This window comes from Ranitomeya variabilis, chromosome 3, assembly GCF_051348905.1.
Source record: "Ranitomeya variabilis isolate aRanVar5 chromosome 3, aRanVar5.hap1, whole genome shotgun sequence".
Classification (NCBI taxonomy): Eukaryota; Metazoa; Chordata; class Amphibia; order Anura; family Dendrobatidae; genus Ranitomeya; species Ranitomeya variabilis.
In genome coordinates, this window is record NC_135234.1 from 94,010,233 (window position 1) to 94,030,270 (window position 20,038).

The 20,038-nt window shown below is 45.8% G+C and overlaps 1 protein-coding gene across 2 annotated transcripts in view; it reads right to left on the minus strand.

The window, feature by feature from the left end:
• WSCD1 (WSC domain containing 1) overlaps positions 1-20,038 on the minus strand; it is a 428,603-nt gene that overhangs the window by 240,885 nt on the left and 167,680 nt on the right. The gene's annotated exons all lie outside the window — the stretch shown is intronic.

Below are 20,038 nucleotides of genomic sequence, written 5' to 3' on the forward strand. Positions count from 1 at the left end.
GCAGATAAACCTCTTTGCCGTTTCTTACAACCCACTTGCCTGAGGTTACCTTCCAGGACCTCCGTTCCACACGCTGACTCCTTGTCAGTCCTGCCTTCCAGGGAAAGTGCCTTACTAAGATCATTGTCCTGTATGATGACTTGCTCTGCAAAATTCCACCTGACAGTTCCAGACCCTTAGAAGGATGGTAGCTTCCCCAACACAATTAGCCGTCACAGGCTCTGCAGGTACATGATCTCACCACGTGCTATCTAGTTAGTCTGTCCTCTTGTGGGACCTCCCAACACATACCATCGAGGTACATGGCCTCACCATGTGCTCTTCAGGAATCCGGTCCACCCACAGGACCTTCCAGCACAGAGACCATGTGACCACACCACAGTCTCATTATATCACATAAGACACACCCCTTGATGGGAGGTAGGTGGTTGGCCAGACCCACCCAGCTCTCCAGCCAACCATGTAAGTTCCCAGAGCAACATTTCAGGCTTACAGAGCAGAGGACCTCCTCCTCTGCGACACATACTGGCCATTCACAGCAACGCCAGTTACTATCTCACAATTGATTCAAGTTGATAGTGTCATGGTCAACGATAACATCATCCTGCTGTGCCCGAGATGAGTAACGTGACATATATTACAACGTACCCTCCATTTGTTCCCCAGTAATACTCTTGACAGAGGTAAATGAGACCAATTGGGACCTGCCTTTGGTAGTACTATTGCCGGGATAACTGGCCAGCATTGCCAGTGTAGCGGATAGTAGTGGCTCCCATATATTGCTCCCATATGTTTTTTTCTCACACTATCATGTTCATTTTCATTGACAATCTTTCTCCTCCACTACATTTTGGACACATGTATGATCTTTGCAAATATTTTATGAACCACATTTATTCAACCCTGAAAACTAAGGGATCAATCAGTAAGGTTATTTACTGCCTGACGAAAACAAGCTACCTTATAATTCTGAACACCTTAATTAAGGGCGTTGTATCCTTAGGCCCCACCCTCCTCATTACACAAATACACATCACTGGATCTGTTTTATGCAATAAGCATTCAAATTTATACTGCGCAGAGTTGGAAAATCTGCATAAAAATAGTGATATGAAGAAAAATAGTCAACTAATAATTCTGCACACACTGTACAGTTAAGTGTTTAACATCATATTGTCTATTGTGTTTCGTAGAAGTAAAATGGTTTATCTTGCAGACATACTAACATAAACCATATTTGTGTGTAGCTAAGTGCATGTAGGTTTGTTGAATACATGCTATGAACTGGATGAAATATTAATCAATGGTTTTACCCCTTTTAGCAATTAATGAACATCCAAATTTCATTTGTTTTTCTGGATTTGCATTTATCCCTTGCCAAACGGGGGATTTATTTCTGCACTCCTCATGGATTCATCATTACTAGGGTTGAGCGAAACGGGTCGATCATTTTCAAAAGTCGCCGACTTTTGGCTAAGGCCGGAGACACACTGGTGCGAGAGACGGCCGAGTCTCGCTGGTTAAAAGCAAGCTGTGGCACCTGTATTCCGGAGCTGAGCGTGCAGCTCCATGTATTGCTATGGAGCCGCACGCTCCGCTCCAGAGTGCAGGTGCCACAGCTTGCTTTTAACCAGCGAGACTCGGCCGTCTCTCGCACCAGTGTGTCTCCGGCCTTAGTCAGCGTCTCATGAAACCCGATCCGACCCCTGTGCTTGTCGGCCATGCGGTACGCGACTTTCGCGCCAAAGTCGCGTTTCAATGACGCGAAAAGCGCCATTTCTCAGCCAATGAAGGTGAACGCAGAGTGTGGGCAGCGGCAGCGTGATGACATAGATCCTGGTCCCCACCATCTTAGAGAAGGGCATTGCAGTGATTGGCTTGCTGTCTGCGGCGTCACAGGGGCTATAAAGGGGCGTTCCCGCCGACCGCCATCTTACTGCTGCTGATCTGAGCTTAGGGACAGGTTGCTGCCGCTTCGTCAGAAGCAGGGAGAGCGTTAGGCAGGGTCCACTAACCACCAAACCGCTTGTGCTGCAGCGATTTGCACTGTCCAACACCACCTTCGGTGTGCAGGGACTGTGGAAGCTATTTTTTTTTTTTTTTCCCCTCAGCGCTGTAGCTCATTGGGCTGCCCTAGAAGGCTCCGTGATAGCTGTATTGCTGTGTGTACGCCACTGTGCAAACCAACTGCTTTTTTCAAAGCACATATCCTCTTGTTCCTTCCTTTCTGCACAGCTATCTTTTTTGTTTGTCCACACTTTTTATTTAATTTGTGCATCAGTCCACTCCTATTGCTGCCTGCCATACCTGGCTTAGATTACTGCAGGGAGATAGTAATTGTAGGACAGTCCCTGTTTTTTTTTTGTTTTTTTTGTGGGAGATTAAGATTGGCATTTCTGCTACAGTGCCATCCCTGTGTGTGCCATCTCTCACTGAGTGGGCCATAGAAAGCCTATTTATTTTTTCCGTGATTTGTGTTCTAAATTCTACCTCAACACAAAAACACTACATCAATCAGTGGGAGAAAAATATTGGCCTCAGTCAGGGCTTGTGTGTCACTGCTGTGTGTGCTATCTCTCATTCAGTGGGCTATAGCAAGCCTATTTATTTTATTTTTTTTTTTAATATTATTTGGTTTCTAAAGTCTCCCTGAAAAAAAAAAAATACCTAAAAAAACAGTGGGAGAGTAATATTGCCCTTTCAGCTTGTGTGCCAGTCTTGACTCCTGGGTGTGCCACCTCTCTCTCTCATTCAGTGGGCCATAGAAAGGCTATTTTTTTTTTTGGTTTTTTTAATATTATTTGGTATCTAAAGTCTCCCTGAAAAAAAAAAAAAAAACATAAAAAAACAGTGGGAGAGTAATATTGCCCTTTCAGCTTGTGTGCCAGTCTTGACTCCTGGGTGTGCCACCTCTCTCCCTCTCATTCAGTGGGCCATAGAAAGCCTATTTATTTTTTTTTAAAATATTATTGGGTTTCTAAAGTCTCCCTTAAAAAACAAAAAATACATAAAAAAACAGTGGGAGAGTAATATTGCCCTTTCAGCTTGTGTGCCAGTCTTGACTCCTGGGTGTGCCACCTTTCTCCCTCTCATTCAGTGGGCCATAGAAAGCCTATTTATTTTTTAAAAAAAATATTATTGGGTTTCTAAAGTCTCCCTTAAAAAACAAAAAATACATAAAAAAACAGTGGGAGAGTAATATTGCCCTTTCAGCTTGTGTGCCAGTCTTGACTCCTGGGTGTGCCACCTCTCTCCCTCTCATTCAGTGGGCCATAGAAAGCCTATTTATTTTTTTTTTTAAATATTATTGGGTTTCTAAAGTCTCCCTTAAAAAACAAAAAATACATAAAAAAACAGTGGGAGAGTAATATTGCCCTTTCAGCTTGTGTGCCAGTCTTGACTCCTGGGTGTGCCACCTCTCTCTCTCATTCAGTGGGCCATAGAAAGGCTATTTGTTTTTTTGGTTTTTTTAATATTATTTGGTTTCTAAAGTCTCCCTGAAAAAAAAAAAAAACATAAAAAAACAGTGGGAGAGTAATATTGCCCTTTCAGCTTGTGTGCCAGTCTTGACTCCTGGGTGTGCCACCTCTCTCCCTCTCATTCAGTGGGCCATAGAAAGCCTATTTATTTTTTTTAAAAAAATATTATTGGGTTTCTAAAGTCTCCCTTAAAAAACAAAAAATACATAAAAAAACAGTGGGAGAGTAATATTGCCCTTTCAGCTTGTGTGCCAGTCTTGACTCCTGGGTGTGCCACCTCTCTCCCTCTCATTCAGTGGGCCATAGAAAGCCTATTTATTTTTTTTAAAAAATATTATTGGGTTTCTAAAGTCTCCCTTAAAAAACAAAAAATACATAAAAAAACAGTGGGAGAGTAATATTGCCCTTTCAGCTTGTGTGCCAGTCTTGACTCCTGGGTGTGCCACCTCTCTCCCTCTCATTCAGTGGGCCATAGAAAGCCTATTTATTTTTTTTTTAAAATATTATTGGGTTTCTAAAGTCTCCCTTAAAAAACAAAAAATACATAAAAAAACAGTGGGAGAGTAATATTGCCCTTTCAGCTTGTGTGCCAGTCTTGACTCCTGGGTGTGCCACCTCTCTCCCTCTCATTCAGTGGGCCATAGAAAGCCTATTTATTTTTTTTTTAAATATTATTGGGTTTCTAAAGTCTCCCTTAAAAAACAAAAAATACATAAAAAAACAGTGGGAGAGTAATATTGCCCTTTCAGCTTGTGTGCCAGTCTTGACTCCTGGGTGTGCCACCTCTCTCTCTCATTCAGTGGGCCATAGAAAGGCTATTTTTTTTTTGGGTTTTTTTAATATTATTTGGTTTCTAAAGTCTCCCTGAAAAAAAAAAAAAACATAAAAAAAACAGTGGGAGAGTAATATTGCCCTTTCAGCTTGTGTGCCAGTCTTGACTCCTGGGTGTGCCACCTCTCTCCCTCTCATTCAGTGGGCCATAGAAAGCCTATTTATTTTTTTTTTAAAATATTATTGGGTTTCTAAAGTCTCCCTTAAAAAACAAAAAATACATAAAAAAACAGTGGGAGAGTAATATTGCCCTTTCAGCTTGTGTGCCAGTCTTGACTCCTGGGTGTGCCACCTCTCTCCCTCTCATTCAGTGGGCCATAGAAAGCCTATTTATTTTTTTAAAAAAATATTATTGGGTTTCTAAAGTCTCCCTTAAAAAACAAAAAATACATAAAAAAACAGTGGGAGAGTAATATTGCCCTTTCAGCTTGTGTGCCAGTCTTGACTCCTGGGTGTGCCACCTCTCTCCCTCTCATTCAGTGGGCCATAGAAAGCCTATTTATTTTTTTTTTTTAATATTATTGGGTTTCTAAAGTCTCCCTTAAAAAACAAAAAATACATAAAAAAACAGTGGGAGAGTAATATTGCCCTTTCAGCTTGTGTGCCAGTCTTGACTCCTGGGTGTGCCACCTCTCTCCCTCTCATTCAGTGGGCCATAGAAAGCCTATTTATTTTTTTAAAAAAATATTATTGGGTTTCTAAAGTCTCCCTTAAAAAACAAAAAATACATAAAAAAACAGTGGGAGAGTAATATTGCCCTTTCAGCTTGTGTGCCAGTCTTGACTCCTGGGTGTGCCACCTCTCTCCCTCTCATTCAGTGGGCCATAGAAAGCCTATTTATTTTTTTTTTTAAATATTATTGGGTTTCTAAAGTCTCCCTTAAAAAACAAAAAATACATAAAAAAACAGTGGGAGAGTAATATTGCCCTTTCAGCTTGTGTGCCAGTCTTGACTCCTGGGTGTGCCACCTCTCTCCCTCTCATTCAGTGGGCCATAGAAAGCCTATTTTTTTTTTTTTTTTAATATTATTGGGTTTCTAAAGTCTCCCTTAAAAAACAAAAAATACATAAAAAAACAGTGGGAGAGTAATATTGCCCTTTCAGCTTGTGTGCCAGTCTTGACTCCTGGGTGTGCCACCTCTCTCCCTCTCATTCAGTGGGCCATAGAAAGCCTATTTATTTTTTTAAAAAAATATTATTGGGTTTCTAAAGTCTCCCTTAAAAAACAAAAAATACATAAAAAAACAGTGGGAGAGTAATATTGCCCTTTCAGCTTGTGTGCCAGTCTTGACTCCTGGGTGTGCCACCTCTCTCCCTCTCATTCAGTGGGCCATAGAAAGCCTATTTATTTTTTTTTTAAAATATTATTGGGTTTCTAAAGTCTCCCTTAAAAAACAAAAAATACATAAAAAAACAGTGGGAGAGTAATATTGCCCTTTCAGCTTGTGTGCCAGTCTTGACTCCTGGGTGTGCCACCTCTCTCCCTCTCATTCAGTGGGCCATAGAAAGCCTATTTATTTTTTTTTTAAAATATTATTGGGTTTCTAAAGTCTCCCTTAAAAAACAAAAAATACATAAAAAAACAGTGGGAGAGTAATATTGCCCTTTCAGCTTGTGTGCCAGTCTTGACTCCTGGGTGTGCCACCTCTCTCTCTCATTCAGTGGGCCATAGAAAGGCTATTTTTTTTTTTTGGTTTTTTTAATATTATTTGGTTTCTAAAGTCTCCCTGAAAAAAAAAAAAAAAACATAAAAAAACAGTGGGAGAGTAATATTGCCCTTTCAGCTTGTGTGCCAGTCTTGACTCCTGGGTGTGCCACCTCTCTCCCTCTCATTCAGTGGGCCATAGAAAGCCTATTTTTTTTTTTTTTTTAAATATTATTGGGTTTCTAAAGTCTCCCTTAAAAAACAAAAAATACATAAAAAAACAGTGGGAGAGTAATATTGCCCTTTCAGCTTGTGTGCCAGTCTTGACTCCTGGGTGTGCCACCTCTCTCCCTCTCATTCAGTGGGCCATAGAAAGCCTATTTATTTTTTTTTTTAAATATTATTGGGTTTCTAAAGTCTCCCTTAAAAAACAAAAAATACATAAAAAAACAGTGGGAGAGTAATATTGCCCTTTCAGCTTGTGTGCCAGTCTTGACTCCTGGGTGTGCCACCTCTCTCTCTCATTCAGTGGGCCATAGAAAGGCTATTTTTTTTTTGTTTTTTTAATATTATTTGGTTTCTAAAGTCTCCCTGAAAAAAAAAAAAAAAACATAAAAAAACAGTGGGAGAGTAATATTGCCCTTTCAGCTTGTGTGCCAGTCTTGACTCCTGGGTGTGCCACCTCTCTCCCTCTCATTCAGTGGGCCATAGAAAGCCTATTTTTTTTTTTTTTAAATATTATTGGGTTTCTAAAGTCTCCCTTAAAAAACAAAAAATACATAAAAAAACAGTGGGAGAGTAATATTGCCCTTTCAGCTTGTGTGCCAGTCTTGACTCCTGGGTGTGCCACCTCTCTCCCTCTCATTCAGTGGGCCATAGAAAGCCTATTTATTTATTTTTTTAAATATTATTGGGTTTCTAAAGTCTCCCTTAAAAAACAAAAAATACATAAAAAAACAGTGGGAGAGTAATATTGCCCTTTCAGCTTGTGTGCCAGTCTTGACTCCTGGGTGTGCCACCTCTCTCTCTCATTCAGTGGGCCATAGAAAGGCTATTTTTTTTTTTTTTTTTTTTAATATTATTTGGTTTCTAAAGTCTCCCTGAAAAAAAAAAAAAAACATAAAAAAACAGTGGGAGAGTAATATTGCCCTTTCAGCTTGTGTGCCAGTCTTGACTCCTGGGTGTGCCACCTCTCTCCCTCTCATTCAGTGGGCCATAGAAAGCCTATTTATTTTTTTTTTAAAATATTATTGGGTTTCTAAAGTCTCCCTTAAAAAACAAAAAATACATAAAAAAACAGTGGGAGAGTAATATTGCCCTTTCAGCTTGTGTGCCAGTCTTGACTCCTGGGTGTGCCACCTCTCTCCCTCTCATTCAGTGGGCCATAGAAAGCCTATTTATTTTTTTAAAAAAATATTATTGGGTTTCTAAAGTCTCCCTTAAAAAACAAAAAATACATAAAAAAACAGTGGGAGAGTAATATTGCCCTTTCAGCTTGTGTGCCAGTCTTGACTCCTGGGTGTGCCACCTCTCTCTCTCTAATTGTGGGCCATAGAAAGCCTTTTTTTTTTTTTTTTTTTTTAATATTATTTGGTTTCTAAAGTCTCCCTGAGAAAAAAAAAAAAATAAATTAGGTGGGAGATTAATATTGACATTAGTGCTTGAGTGACAGTCCTGCGTGTGTGTCATCTCTGTGATTTTGTGCCACAGAAAACAGAGTGTGTAACATTGTGCCTGATTTTCCTTGTGGTCTCACCAACCTGTTAAGGGATATTGAAATCATACTGAAGTTATAGCTCACCGTGTAAGTTGTTTGACAGCAACAAATAAAGTTACTTTGGTTAAGATTTTAAAACAATGAGGAAGTCTGGTGCAAGAGGTCGTCGTGGGCGTTCATTGTCAGCTGGTAATGATGGTAGTGGTAGTGGAGCATCAGGTGGTCGTGGGGATAAAAATATTCCACCTAAGTCTGGAGCTGTGGAGCCAGTTTCGTCGTCAGGCTACACAAGGCCTCGAACGCTCTCTTTTCTGGGAGTAGGAAAACCGCTTTTAAAGGCGGAGCAGCAACAGCAAGTTTTGGCTTACATTGCAGACTCAGCCTCTAGCTCTTTTGCCTCCTCTTACGAAACTGGTAAATGTAAAAGCAGCGTGTCGCTTGTGGATGTTCACGGTCAGGGACAAGTCGCTTCCTTGTCCTCCTCAGCAAAAACTACAACAAGAGAGAAGGATGCAGCAGGCGACACCATGGGTCACTCCATGGAGCTCTTTACACATACCGTCCCTGGCTTAGAAAGTGAAACATTTAACAGGCCATGCCCATTACAAGTATATTCTGACATGGAGTGCACTGATGCACAGCCACAGCCAGAGTACTATGCTGCTCCTTTGACTCAGACCACCACATTGCCCTCTCAGGGTACAGATCCACAATCAGACCCTGATGAGACTATGTTGCCCCGCCACGAACGCTATACCACCGACCGACACAGTGACACAGACGAAGTTGCACACGAGCTCGAAGAGGAGGTAATAGATGACCCAGTTATTGACCCCGATTGGCAGCCATTGGGGGAACAGGGTGCAGGCGGCAGTAGTTCAGAAGCGGAGGTGGAGGAGGGGCCGCAGCAGGCATCAACATCGCAACAGGTTCCATCTGCCGGGCCCGTATCTGGCCCAAAACGCGTGTCAAAGCCAAAACCTGTTGGAGCACAGCGTTGCCATCCGGTTAAAGCTCAGTCTGCAATCCCTGAAAAGGGATCCGAGTCTAGGAAGAGTGCAGTCTGGCATTTTTTTAAACAACATCCAACAGATCAGCGCAAAGTCATTTGTCAAAAATGTTCAACTAGCTTAAGCAGAGGTCAGAATCTGAAAAGTCTAAATACTAGTTGCATGCATAGACACTTAACCACCATGCATTTTCAAGCCTGGACTAACTACCAAACGTCCCTCAAGGTTGTAGCACCCTCGGCCAATGAAGCTAGTCAGCAACGCAACATCCCTTCCGTCACTGTAAGGCCACCATTTTCTGCACCACCGGCAGTATCTGTGCAGGTTTCTTTGCCAGCCAAAAGCAGTCAGGGTCAGGGAACCACCAGTTTTGTAGGAGGAAATATTGCATCTAGGGCACCGGCGGAAACAATACCGTCTCCAACCGTCTCTCAGTCTGCCATGTACACCGGCACACCCGAAAGTTCCACGATCTCCAGCTCTCCAGTCCAGCTCACCCTACATGAGACTCTGGTTAGAAAAAGGAAGTACTTATCCTCGCATCCGCGTACACAGGGTTTTAACGCCCACATAGCTAGACTAATCTCGTTAGAGATGATGCCCTACCGGTTAGTTGAAAGCGAAGCTTTCAAAGCCCTGATGGAGTACGCTGAACCACGATACGAGCTACCCAGTCGACACTTTTTTTCCAGAAAAGCCATCCCAGCCCTGCACCAGCATGTTAAACAGCGCATCGTCCATGCACTCAGGCAATCTGTGAGTACAAAGGTGCACCTGACTACAGATGCATGGACCAGTAGGCATGGCCAGGGACGTTATGTGTCCATCACGGCACACTGGGTGAATGTGGTGGATGCAGGGTCCACAGGCGACATCAATTTAGGGACAGTTGTGCCTAGCCCACGGTCTAGGAAACAGTTGGCTGTAGGCGTTCGCACCCCCTCCTCCTCCTCCTCCTCGTCCTCCTGCAGAAGCTACAGCTCTTCCACAGAACGCAGTCTGCCAACCACTCCATCGGCAGATGACACTGTTGCACACCAGTTGTCCCATTATGGGCCAGCTACTGCCAAGCGTCAGCAGGCTGTATTGGCTATGAAGTGCTTAGGCGACAACAGACACACCGCGGAAGTTCTGTCCGAGTTCTTGCAACAAGAAACGCAGTCGTGGCTGGGCACAGTAGATCTTGAGGCAGGCAAAGTAGTGAGTGATAACGGAAGGAATTTCATGGCTGCCATCTCCCTTTCCCAACTGAAACACATTCCTTGCCTGGCTCACACCTTAAACCTGGTGGTGCAGTGCTTATTGAAAACTTATCCTGGGTTCTCCGACCTGCTCCTCAAAGTGCGTGCACTTTGCTCACATATCCGACGTTCGCCTGTACACGCCAGCCGTATGCAGACCTATCAGCGGTCTTTGAACCTTCCCCAGCATCGCCTAATCATAGACGTTGCAACAAGGTGGAACTCAACACTGCACATGCTTCAGAGACTGTGCGAACAGAGGCGTGCTGTTATTTATTTGTGGGAGGATACACGGGCAGGCAGTAGGATGGCAGACATGGAGTTGTCAGGTGTGCAGTGGTCGAAGATACAAGACATGTGTCAAGTCCTTCAGTGTTTTGAGGAATGCACACGGCTGGTTAGTGCAGACAACGCCGTAATAAGCATGAGCATCCCCCTAATGCGTCTGCTGATGCAAAGTTTGACGCACATAAAGGAGCAGGCGTCTGCACCAGAGGAAGAGGAAAGCCTTGATGACAGTAGCCATTGTCTGGTCAGGGCAGTGTACAGGACGAGGTAGCGGGCGAAGAGGAGGTGGAGGACGAGGAGGATGATGGGGATGAGTATATTTTTAATGCCGAACCTTTCCCGGGGGCACAGGAAATTGGTTGCGTGTCACGGCCGGGTTCTGGTTTTTTGAGGGACACAAGTGACGTAGATTTGCCTGCAACTGCCCCTCAACCAATCACAACCGGAGATTTGACAACTGGAACTTTGGCCCACATGGCGGATTATGCCTTACGTATCCTAAAAAGGGACACACGCATTACGAAAATGATGAACGATGACGATTACTGGTTGGCCTGCCTCCTTGATCCACGCTATAAAGGCAAATTGCAAAATATTATGCCACATGAGAACTTGGAACTAATATTAGCAACCAAACAATCAACTCTTGTTGACCGTTTGCTTCAGGCATTCCCAGCACACAGCGCACGTGATCGTTCTCACACGAGCTCCAGGGGGCAGCAGACTAGGAGTGTTAGGGGTGCACACATCAGAAGTGGCGTTGGACAGAGGGGTTTTCTGACCAGGTTGTGGAGTGATTTTGCTATGACCGCAGACAGGACAGGTACTGCTGCATCAATTGAAAGTGACAGGAGACAACATTTGTCCAGTATGGTTACTAACTATTTTTCATCCCTTATCGATGTTCTCCCTCAACCGTCATTCCCATTTGATTACTGGGCCTCCAAATTAGACACCTGGCCAGAATTGGCAGAATATGCATTGCAGGAGCTTGCTTGCCCGGCAGCAAGTGTCCTATCAGAAAGAGTATTCAGTGCTGCAGGTTCAATATTAACCGAAAAAAGGACTCGTCTGGCTACCCAAAATGTTGACGATCTAACATTCATTAAAATGAACCACAACTGGATTTCGAAATCTTTTGCCCCACCTTGCCCGGCCGACACCTAGCTTTCCTATGAAAGGCTCTTGCCTGTGAATTACTTTTCTAATGTCTAATTTGCTGCAGCTGATTGTCCAGCATACGACATGTTTACACCTCCCTAAATGGCCAAACTCCCCACACGGGGCCGTGGTATCGCGACTTGGCGCAAGCACCCGTGAGACTGCTGTTTGTCTGAAGAGGTGGGTGTGCTCGCTTTTGGTTGACGGCATTGCTACTGGGTCCCTCATAGTACAATGTAGTGTCTCTGGCGGTGGTGGTGCGCACCCAACGTCAGACACACCGTTGCAACATGAGGGGCCCTGGGGCGGTCCCGCCGGCCTCTAGAGAGTTCCCCCCTACCCCAGCTCAAAATGTGCTCTACCACATGCAAAATTATGTCGCACAGCTCCACCAATCTTTAGTCTATTCGCTGACATCATTCAATGTCTGGCACTGACAATACACATTTGTAGACATCTATGATGCAACTTAAAGTAGTCTGTGTCTGTGTCCTATATTGGCACCATTAAATAGTTACTGCCAAATTACTATGTCAGAAACTCAGCAGATGAGCCCACCCCTGTACCTAAGTATGCCACCTTTTTTTTTGTTTTGGTTGTTTTGCGAGACATTAACATCTATTTATATTTTGGGAGTACTGGGACAGACACTCCTTGCACTACTCCTCCACTCACCACCAAGCTGCCCGTGTATCCATGTAACCGCTGTAAAACTGCCATGAGCCTATTGTTTGTTATTTTAGGCCTTTGAAGCCTGTCTGCGGTCCCTCCTTCCACTAGTCCTCCACTGACCAGACCACTGCTGCCCGTGTACCCCTGGAACCAATTATAAAGTGCCTACAGCCAGCCCATTTTTTTATGTTAGGCCTTTGAAGCCTGTCTGCGGTCCCTCCTTCCACTAGTCCTCCACTGACCAGACCACTGCTGCCCGTGTACCCCTGGAACCAATTATAAAGTGCCTACAGCCAGCCCATTTTTTTATGTTAGGCCTTTGAAGCCTGTCTGCGGTCCCTCCTTCCACTAGTCCTCCACTGACCAGACCACTGCTGCCCGTGTACCCCTGGAACCAATTATAAAGTGCCTACAGCCAGCCCATTTTTTTATGTTAGGCCTTTGAAGCCTGTCTGCGGTCCCTCCTTCCACTAGTCCTCCACTGACCAGACCACTGCTGCCCGTGTACCCCTGGAACCAATTATAAAGTGCCTACAGCCAGCCCATTTTTTTATGTTAGGCCTTTGAAGCCTGTCTGCGGTCCCTCCTTCCACTAGTCCTCCACTGGCCAGACCACTGCTGCCCGTGTACCCCTGGAACCAATTATAAAGTGCCTACAGCCAGCCCATTTTTTTATGTTAGGCCTTTGAAGCCTGTCTGCGGTCCCTCCTTCCACTAGTCCTCCACTGGCCAGACCACTGCTGCCCGTGTACCCCTGGAACCAATTATAAAGTGCCTACAGCCAGCCCATTTTTTTATGTTAGGCCTTTGAAGCCTGTCTGCGGTCCCTCCTTCCACTAGTCCTCCACTGGCCAGACCACTGCTGCCCGTGTACCCCTGGAACCAATTATAAAGTGCCTACAGCCAGCCCATTTTTTTATGTTAGGCCTTTGAAGCCTGTCTGCGGTCCCTCCTTCCACTAGTCCTCCACTGGCCAGACCACTGCTGCCCGTGTACCCCTGGAACCAATTATAAAGTGCCTACAGCCAGCCCATTTTTTTATGTTAGGCCTTTGAAGCCTGTCTGCGGTCCCTCCTTCCACTAGTCCTCCACTGGCCAGACCACTGCTGCCCGTGTACCCCTGGAACCAATTATAAAGTGCCTACAGCCAGCCCATTTTTTTATGTTAGGCCTTTGAAGCCTGTCTGCGGTCCCTCCTTCCACTAGTCCTCCACTGACCAGACCACTGCTGCCCGTGTACCCCTGGAACCAATTATAAAGTGCCTACAGCCAGCCCATTTTTTTATGTTAGGCCTTTGAAGCCTGTCTGCGGTCCCTCCTTCCACTAGTCCTCCACTGGCCAGACCACTGCTGCCCGTGTACCCCTGGAACCAATTATAAAGTGCCTACAGCCAGCCCATTTTTTTATGTTAGGCCTTTGAAGCCTGTCTGCGGTCCCTCCTTCCACTAGTCCTCCACTGGCCAGACCACTGCTGCCCGTGTACCCCTGGAACCAATTATAAAGTGCCTACAGCCAGCCCATTTTTTTATGTTAGGCCTTTGAAGCCTGTCTGCGGTCCCTCCTTCCACTAGTCCTCCACTGGCCAGACCACTGCTGCCCGTGTACCCCTGGAACCAATTATAAAGTGCCTACAGCCAGCCCATTTTTTTATGTTAGGCCTTTGAAGCCTGTCTGCGGTCCCTCCTTCCACTAGTCCTCCACTGACCAGACCACTGCTGCCCGTGTACCCCTGGAACCAATTATAAAGTGCCTACAGCCAGCCCATTTTTTTATGTTAGGCCTTTGAAGCCTGTCTGCGGTCCCTCCTTCCACTAGTCCTCCACTGACCAGACCACTGCTGCCCGTGTACCCCTGGAACCAATTATAAAGTGCCTACAGCCAGCCCATTTTTTTATGTTAGGCCTTTGAAGCCTGTCTGCGGTCCCTCCTTCCACTAGTCCTCCACTGGCCAGACCACTGCTGCCCGTGTACCCCTGGAACCAATTATAAAGTGCCTACAGCCAGCCCATTTTTTTATGTTAGGCCTTTGAAGCCTGTCTGCGGTCCCTCCTTCCACTAGTCCTCCACTGGCCAGACCACTGCTGCCCGTGTACCCCTGGAACCAATTATAAAGTGCCTACAGCCAGCCCATTTTTTTATGTTAGGCCTTTGAAGCCTGTCTGCGGTCCCTCCTTCCACTAGTCCTCCACTGGCCAGACCACTGCTGCCCGTGTACCCCTGGAACCAATTATAAAGTGCCTACAGCCAGCCCATTTTTTTATGTTAGGCCTTTGAAGCCTGTCTGCGGTCCCTCCTTCCACTAGTCCTCCACTGGCCAGACCACTGCTGCCCGTGTACCCCTGGAACCAATTATAAAGTGCCTACAGCCAGCCCATTTTCTTATGTTAGGCCTTTGAAGCCTGTCTGCGGTCCCTCCTTCCACTAGTCCTCCACTGGCCAGACCACTGCTGCCCGTGTACCCCTGGAGCCAATTATAAAGTGCCTACAGCCAGCCCATTTTTTTATGTTAGGCCTTTGAAGCCTGTCTGCGGTCCCTCCTTCCACTAGTCCTCCACTGACCAGACCACTGCTGCCCGTGTACCCCTGGAACCAATTATAAAGTGCCTACAGCCAGCCCATTTTTTTATGTTAGGCCTTTGAAGCCTGTCTGCGGTCCCTCCTTCCACTAGTCCTCCACTGACCAGACCACTGCTGCCCGTGTACCCCTGGAACCAATTATAAAGTGCCTACAGCCAGCCCATTTTTTTATGTTAGGCCTTTGAAGCCTGTCTGCGGTCCCTCCTTCCACTAGTCCTCCACTGGCCAGACCACTGCTGCCCGTGTACCCCTGGAACCAATTATAAAGTGCCTACAGCCAGCCCATTTTTTTATGTTAGGCCTTTGAAGCCTGTCTGCGGTCCCTCCTTCCACTAGTCCTCCACTGGCCAGACCACTGCTGCCCGTGTACCCCTGGAACCAATTATAAAGTGCCTACAGCCAGCCCATTTTTTTATGTTAGGCCTTTGAAGCCTATCTGCGGTCCCTCCTTCCACTAGTCCTCCACTGGCCAGACCACTGCTGCCCGTGTACCCCTGGAACCAATTATAAAGTGCCTACAGCCAGCCCATTTTTTTATGTTAGGCCTTTGAAGCCTGTCTGCGGTCCCTCCTTCCACTAGTCCTCCACTGGCCAGACCACTGCTGCCCGTGTACCCCTGGAACCAGTTATAAAGTGCCTACAGCCAGCCCATTTTTTTATGTTAGGCCTTTGAAGCCTGTCTGCGGTCCCTACTTTAAATACTCCTCCACTCACCACCAAGCTGCCTGCCCGTCTATCCATGTAACCGCTGTAAAACTGCAATGAGCCTATTGTTTGTTATTTTAGGCCTTTGATAGCCTGTCTGCGGCCCCTACTTGCAATACTCCTCCAAAGACCACAATGCTGCCTGGAGTGCCTGCCTGTGTATCCATGTAACCGATGTAAAACTGCCATGACTGCCTACTGTTTGTTATTTTAGGCCTTTGATAGCCTGTCTGCGGCCCCTACTTGCAATACTCCTCCACTGACCACAATGCTGCCTGGATTGCCTGCCTGTGTATCCATGTAACCGATGTAAAACTGCCATGACTGCCTACTGTTTGTTATTTTAGGCCTTTGATAGCCTGTCTGCGGCCCCTACTTGCAATACTCCTCCACTGACCACAATGCTGCCTGGAGTGCCTGCCTGTGTATCCATGTAACCGATGTAAAACTGCCATGAGTGCCTACTGTTTGGTATTTTAGGCCTTTGATAGCCTGTCTGCAGCCCCTACTTGCAATACTCCTCCACTGACCACACCAATGCTGCCCGTGTACCCCTGGAACCTATTTAAAAGTTCATAGAGCCTAGTTATATATTTTATTTACTATTAATAAGGCCATGATGGACTACGCTGTACCACGCTACAAGCTAACCAGTCGACACTTCTTTTGCGAGAAAAGCCATCCCAACCCTCCACCAGCATGTAGAAGACCGCATTGTCCATGCACTCTGGCAATCTGTGAGTACAAAGGTGCACCTGACAACAGACGCATGGACCTGTAGGCATGGCCACGGAAGATTACGTGTCCATTACGGCGCAATGGGTTAATGTGTTGGATGCATGGTCCACAGGGGACAGCCTACTAAGTCTGTCTGCAGTCCCTAATTCAAATCGTCCTCCACTGTCTAAATCGGAGCTTCCACCTTCTGGCTTTCGGCCTATAGTATCAGAAATTAAACTGCATTTGGCCTTCAACTTTGGTTAGGGCCTACTAACGGCTTCTGCCCCTCCCTGGTGTTGCCCTCAACTAAATAAAGCTGAGCTTCAACCTTCTGCTCCAAATTACCATTTTAAAAAATGCAATAGGCTTTTCCGGCCTACTAAAGGTGTCTGTCTGTGTGCCCCTGCCTGGTGTTGCCCTCAACTAAATAAAGCTGAGCTTCAACCTTCTGCTCCAAATTACCATTTTAAAAAATGCAATAGGCTTTTCCGGCCTACTAAAGGTGTCTGTCTGTGTGCCCCTGCCTGGTGTTGTCCTCAACTGAATAAAGCTGAGCTTCAACCTTCCGGCTCTCATTAAGTGGTTTTTAAAAAACAAAATGGTGGTTAGGGCCTACTAACGGCTTCTGCCCCTCCCTGGTGTTGCCCTCAACTAAATAAAGCTGAGCTTCAACCTTCTGCTCCAAATTACCATTTTAAAAAATGCAATAGGCTTTTCCGGCCTACTAAAGGTGTCTGTCTGTGTGCCCCTGCCTGGTGTTGTCCTCAACTAAATAAAGCTGAGCTTCAACCTTCTGCTCCAAATTACCATTTTAAAAAATGCAATAGGCTTTTCCGGCCTACTAAAGGTGTCTGTCTGTGTGCCCCTGCCTGGTGTTGTCCTCAACTGAATAAAGCTGAGCTTCAACCTTCCGGCTCTCATTAAGTGGTTTTTAAAAAACAAAATGGTGGTTAGGGCCTACTAACGGCTTCTGCCCCTCCCTGGTGTTGCCCTCAACTAAATAAAGCTGAGCTTCAACCTTCTGCTCCAAATTACCATTTTAAAAAATGCAATAGGCTTTTCCGGCCTACTAAAGGTGTCTGTCTGTGTGCCCCTGCCTGGTGTTGTCCTCAACTAAATAAAGCTGAGCTTCAACCTTCCGGCTCTCATTAAGTGGTTTTTAAAAAACAAAATGGTGGTTAGGGCCTACTAACGGCTTCTGCCCCTCCCTGGTGTTGCCCTCAACTAAATAAAGCTGAGCTTCAACCTTCTGCTCCAAATTACCATTTTAAAAAATGCAATAGGCTTTTCCGGCCTACTAAAGGTGTCTGTCTGTGTGCCCCTGCCTGGTGTTGTCCTCAACTAAATAAAGCTGAGCTTCAACCTTCTGCTCCAAATTACCATTTTAAAAAATGCAATAGGCTTTTCCGGCCTACTAAAGGTGTCTGTCTGTGTGCCCCTGCCTGGTGTTGTCCTCAACTGAATAAAGCTGAGCTTCAACCTTCCGGCTCTCATTAAGTGGTTTTTAAAAAACAAAATGGTGGTTAGGGCCTACTAACGGCTTCTGCCCCTCCCTGGTGTTGCCCTCAACTAAATAAAGCTGAGCTTCAACCTTCTGCTCCAAATTACCATTTTAAAAAATGCAATAGGCTTTTCCGGCCTACTAAAGGTGTCTGTCTGTGTGCCCCTGCCTGGTGTTGTCCTCAACTAAATAAAGCTGAGCTTCAACCTTCTGCTCCAAATTACCATTTTAAAAAATGCAATAGGCTTTTCCGGCCTACTAAAGGTGTCTGTCTGTGTGCCCCTGCCTGGTGTTGTCCTCAACTAAATAAAGCTGAGCTTCAACCTTCTGCTCCAAATTACCATTTTAAAAAATGCAATAGGCTTTTCCGGCCTACTAAAGGTGTCTGTCTGTGTGCCCCTGCCTGGTGTTGTCCTCAACTGAATAAAGCTGAGCTTCAACCTTCCGGCTCTCATTAAGTGGTTTTTAAAAAACAAAATGGTGGTTAGGGCCTACTAACGGCTTCTGCCCCTCCCTGGTGTTGCCCTCAACTAAATAAAGCTGAGCTTCAACCTTCTGCTCCAAATTACCATTTTAAAAAATGCAATAGGCTTTTCCGGCCTACTAAAGGTGTCTGTCTGTGTGCCCCTGCCTGGTGTTGTCCTCAACTAAATAAAGCTGAGCTTCAACCTTCTGCTCCAAATTACCATTTTAAAAAATGCAATAGGCTTTTCCGGCCTACTAAAGGTGTCTGTCTGTGTGCCCCTGCCTGGTGTTGTCCTCAACTGAATAAAGCTGAGCTTCAACCTTCCGGCTCTCATTAAGTGGTTTTTAAAAAACAAAATGGTGGTTAGGGCCTACTAACGGCTTCTGCCCCTCCCTGGTGTTGCCCTCAACTAAATAAAGCTGAGCTTCAACCTTCTGCTCCAAATTACCATTTTAAAAAATGCAATAGGCTTTTCCGGCCTACTAAAGGTGTCTGTCTGTGTGCCCCTGCCTGGTGTTGTCCTCAACTAAATAAAGCTGAGCTTCAACCTTCTGCTCCAAATTACCATTTTAAAAAATGCAATAGGCTTTTCCGGCCTACTAAAGGTGTCTGTCTGTGTGCCCCTGCCTGGTGTTGTCCTCAACTGAATAAAGCTGAGCTTCAACCTTCCGGCTCTCATTAAGTGGTTTTTAAAAAACAAAATGGTGGTTAGGGCCTACTAACGGCTTCTGCCCCTCCCTGGTGTTGCCCTCAACTAAATAAAGCTGAGCTTCAACCTTCTGCTCCAAATTACCATTTTAAAAAATGCAATAGGCTTTTCCGGCCTACTAAAGGTGTCTGTCTGTGTGCCCCTGCCTGGTGTTGTCCTCAACTAAATAAAGCTGAGCTTCAACCTTCTGCTCCAAATTACCATTTTAAAAAATGCAATAGGCTTTTCCGGCCTACTAAAGGTGTCTGTCTGTGTGCCCCTGCCTGGTGTTGTCCTCAACTAAATAAAGCTGAGCTTCAACCTTCTGCTCCAAATTACCATTTTAAAAAATGCAATAGGCTTTTCCGGCCTACTAAAGGTGTCTGCCCCTCCCTGGTGTTGTCCTCAACTGAACAAAGCTGAGCTTCCACATTCTGGCTTTCGCCCTATACTATCAGATATTAAACTGCATTTGGCCTACTAGTGTGGTTAGGCCCTTGAAACAGTGTCTGCTGCTCTTGGGTTTGCTACTCCACTGAACAAAGCAATGCCGCCTGTTTAGTCCTGTTACCAATTTTGAACTGCATTTAGCCTACTTTATTCTTTGGCCCTATATCTGTTTCCTCCTCATCCTGCCCATTGCCCAGCCACTGCTAAATGAGTCTGCTGGTACATTGACCTAGACCACTACATTCCCCTTGTACTCTACACAGCCAGAATCTGACCCTGCTGAAAGTAAGGTTCCCCTTCCCGCATGTTATACCACCTTACACAGGGACAAAGAGGAAGGTGCAGATGAAAGTGCAGGTTCCTTCATCAGGTGGGGGGCATACTCGTTGGCGACGTCACTGGCACAGGGCCCCTCAGAGTACGCAAAAGTGTCGCTGCTGGTGGGAGGCGCCCCCGCCATGCAAACACACCGCCGTACTTTGAGGGGCCCTGTGCCAGTGCCAATGCGAACGAGTGGGCCCCCCCCTGCTTGCTCAGGATCACAGCACTTGCAACGTTTAAATACTTACCTTTCCCTGCAACACCGCCGTGACGTAGTCCGCATTTCCTGGGCCCACGAAAAACTTGAGCCAGCCCTACTCCCCCCACAACTTTCCCCCAATTCCCTATGCCCAACTATTATTATACAGTTAATTAAGAATGGCAAGCTTCAGAAACAAGAATGGATGTTTTTGGCATTAAAATGGGCACTGTAGGTGTTTTCCTGGCCTCCACTCACTGCCGACTATGCTTCCCCATTGACTTGCATTGGGTTTCGTGTTTCGGTCGATCCCCGACTTTTAGCGATAATCGGCCGACTGCACTCGACTCGACTCTGGACAAAATCG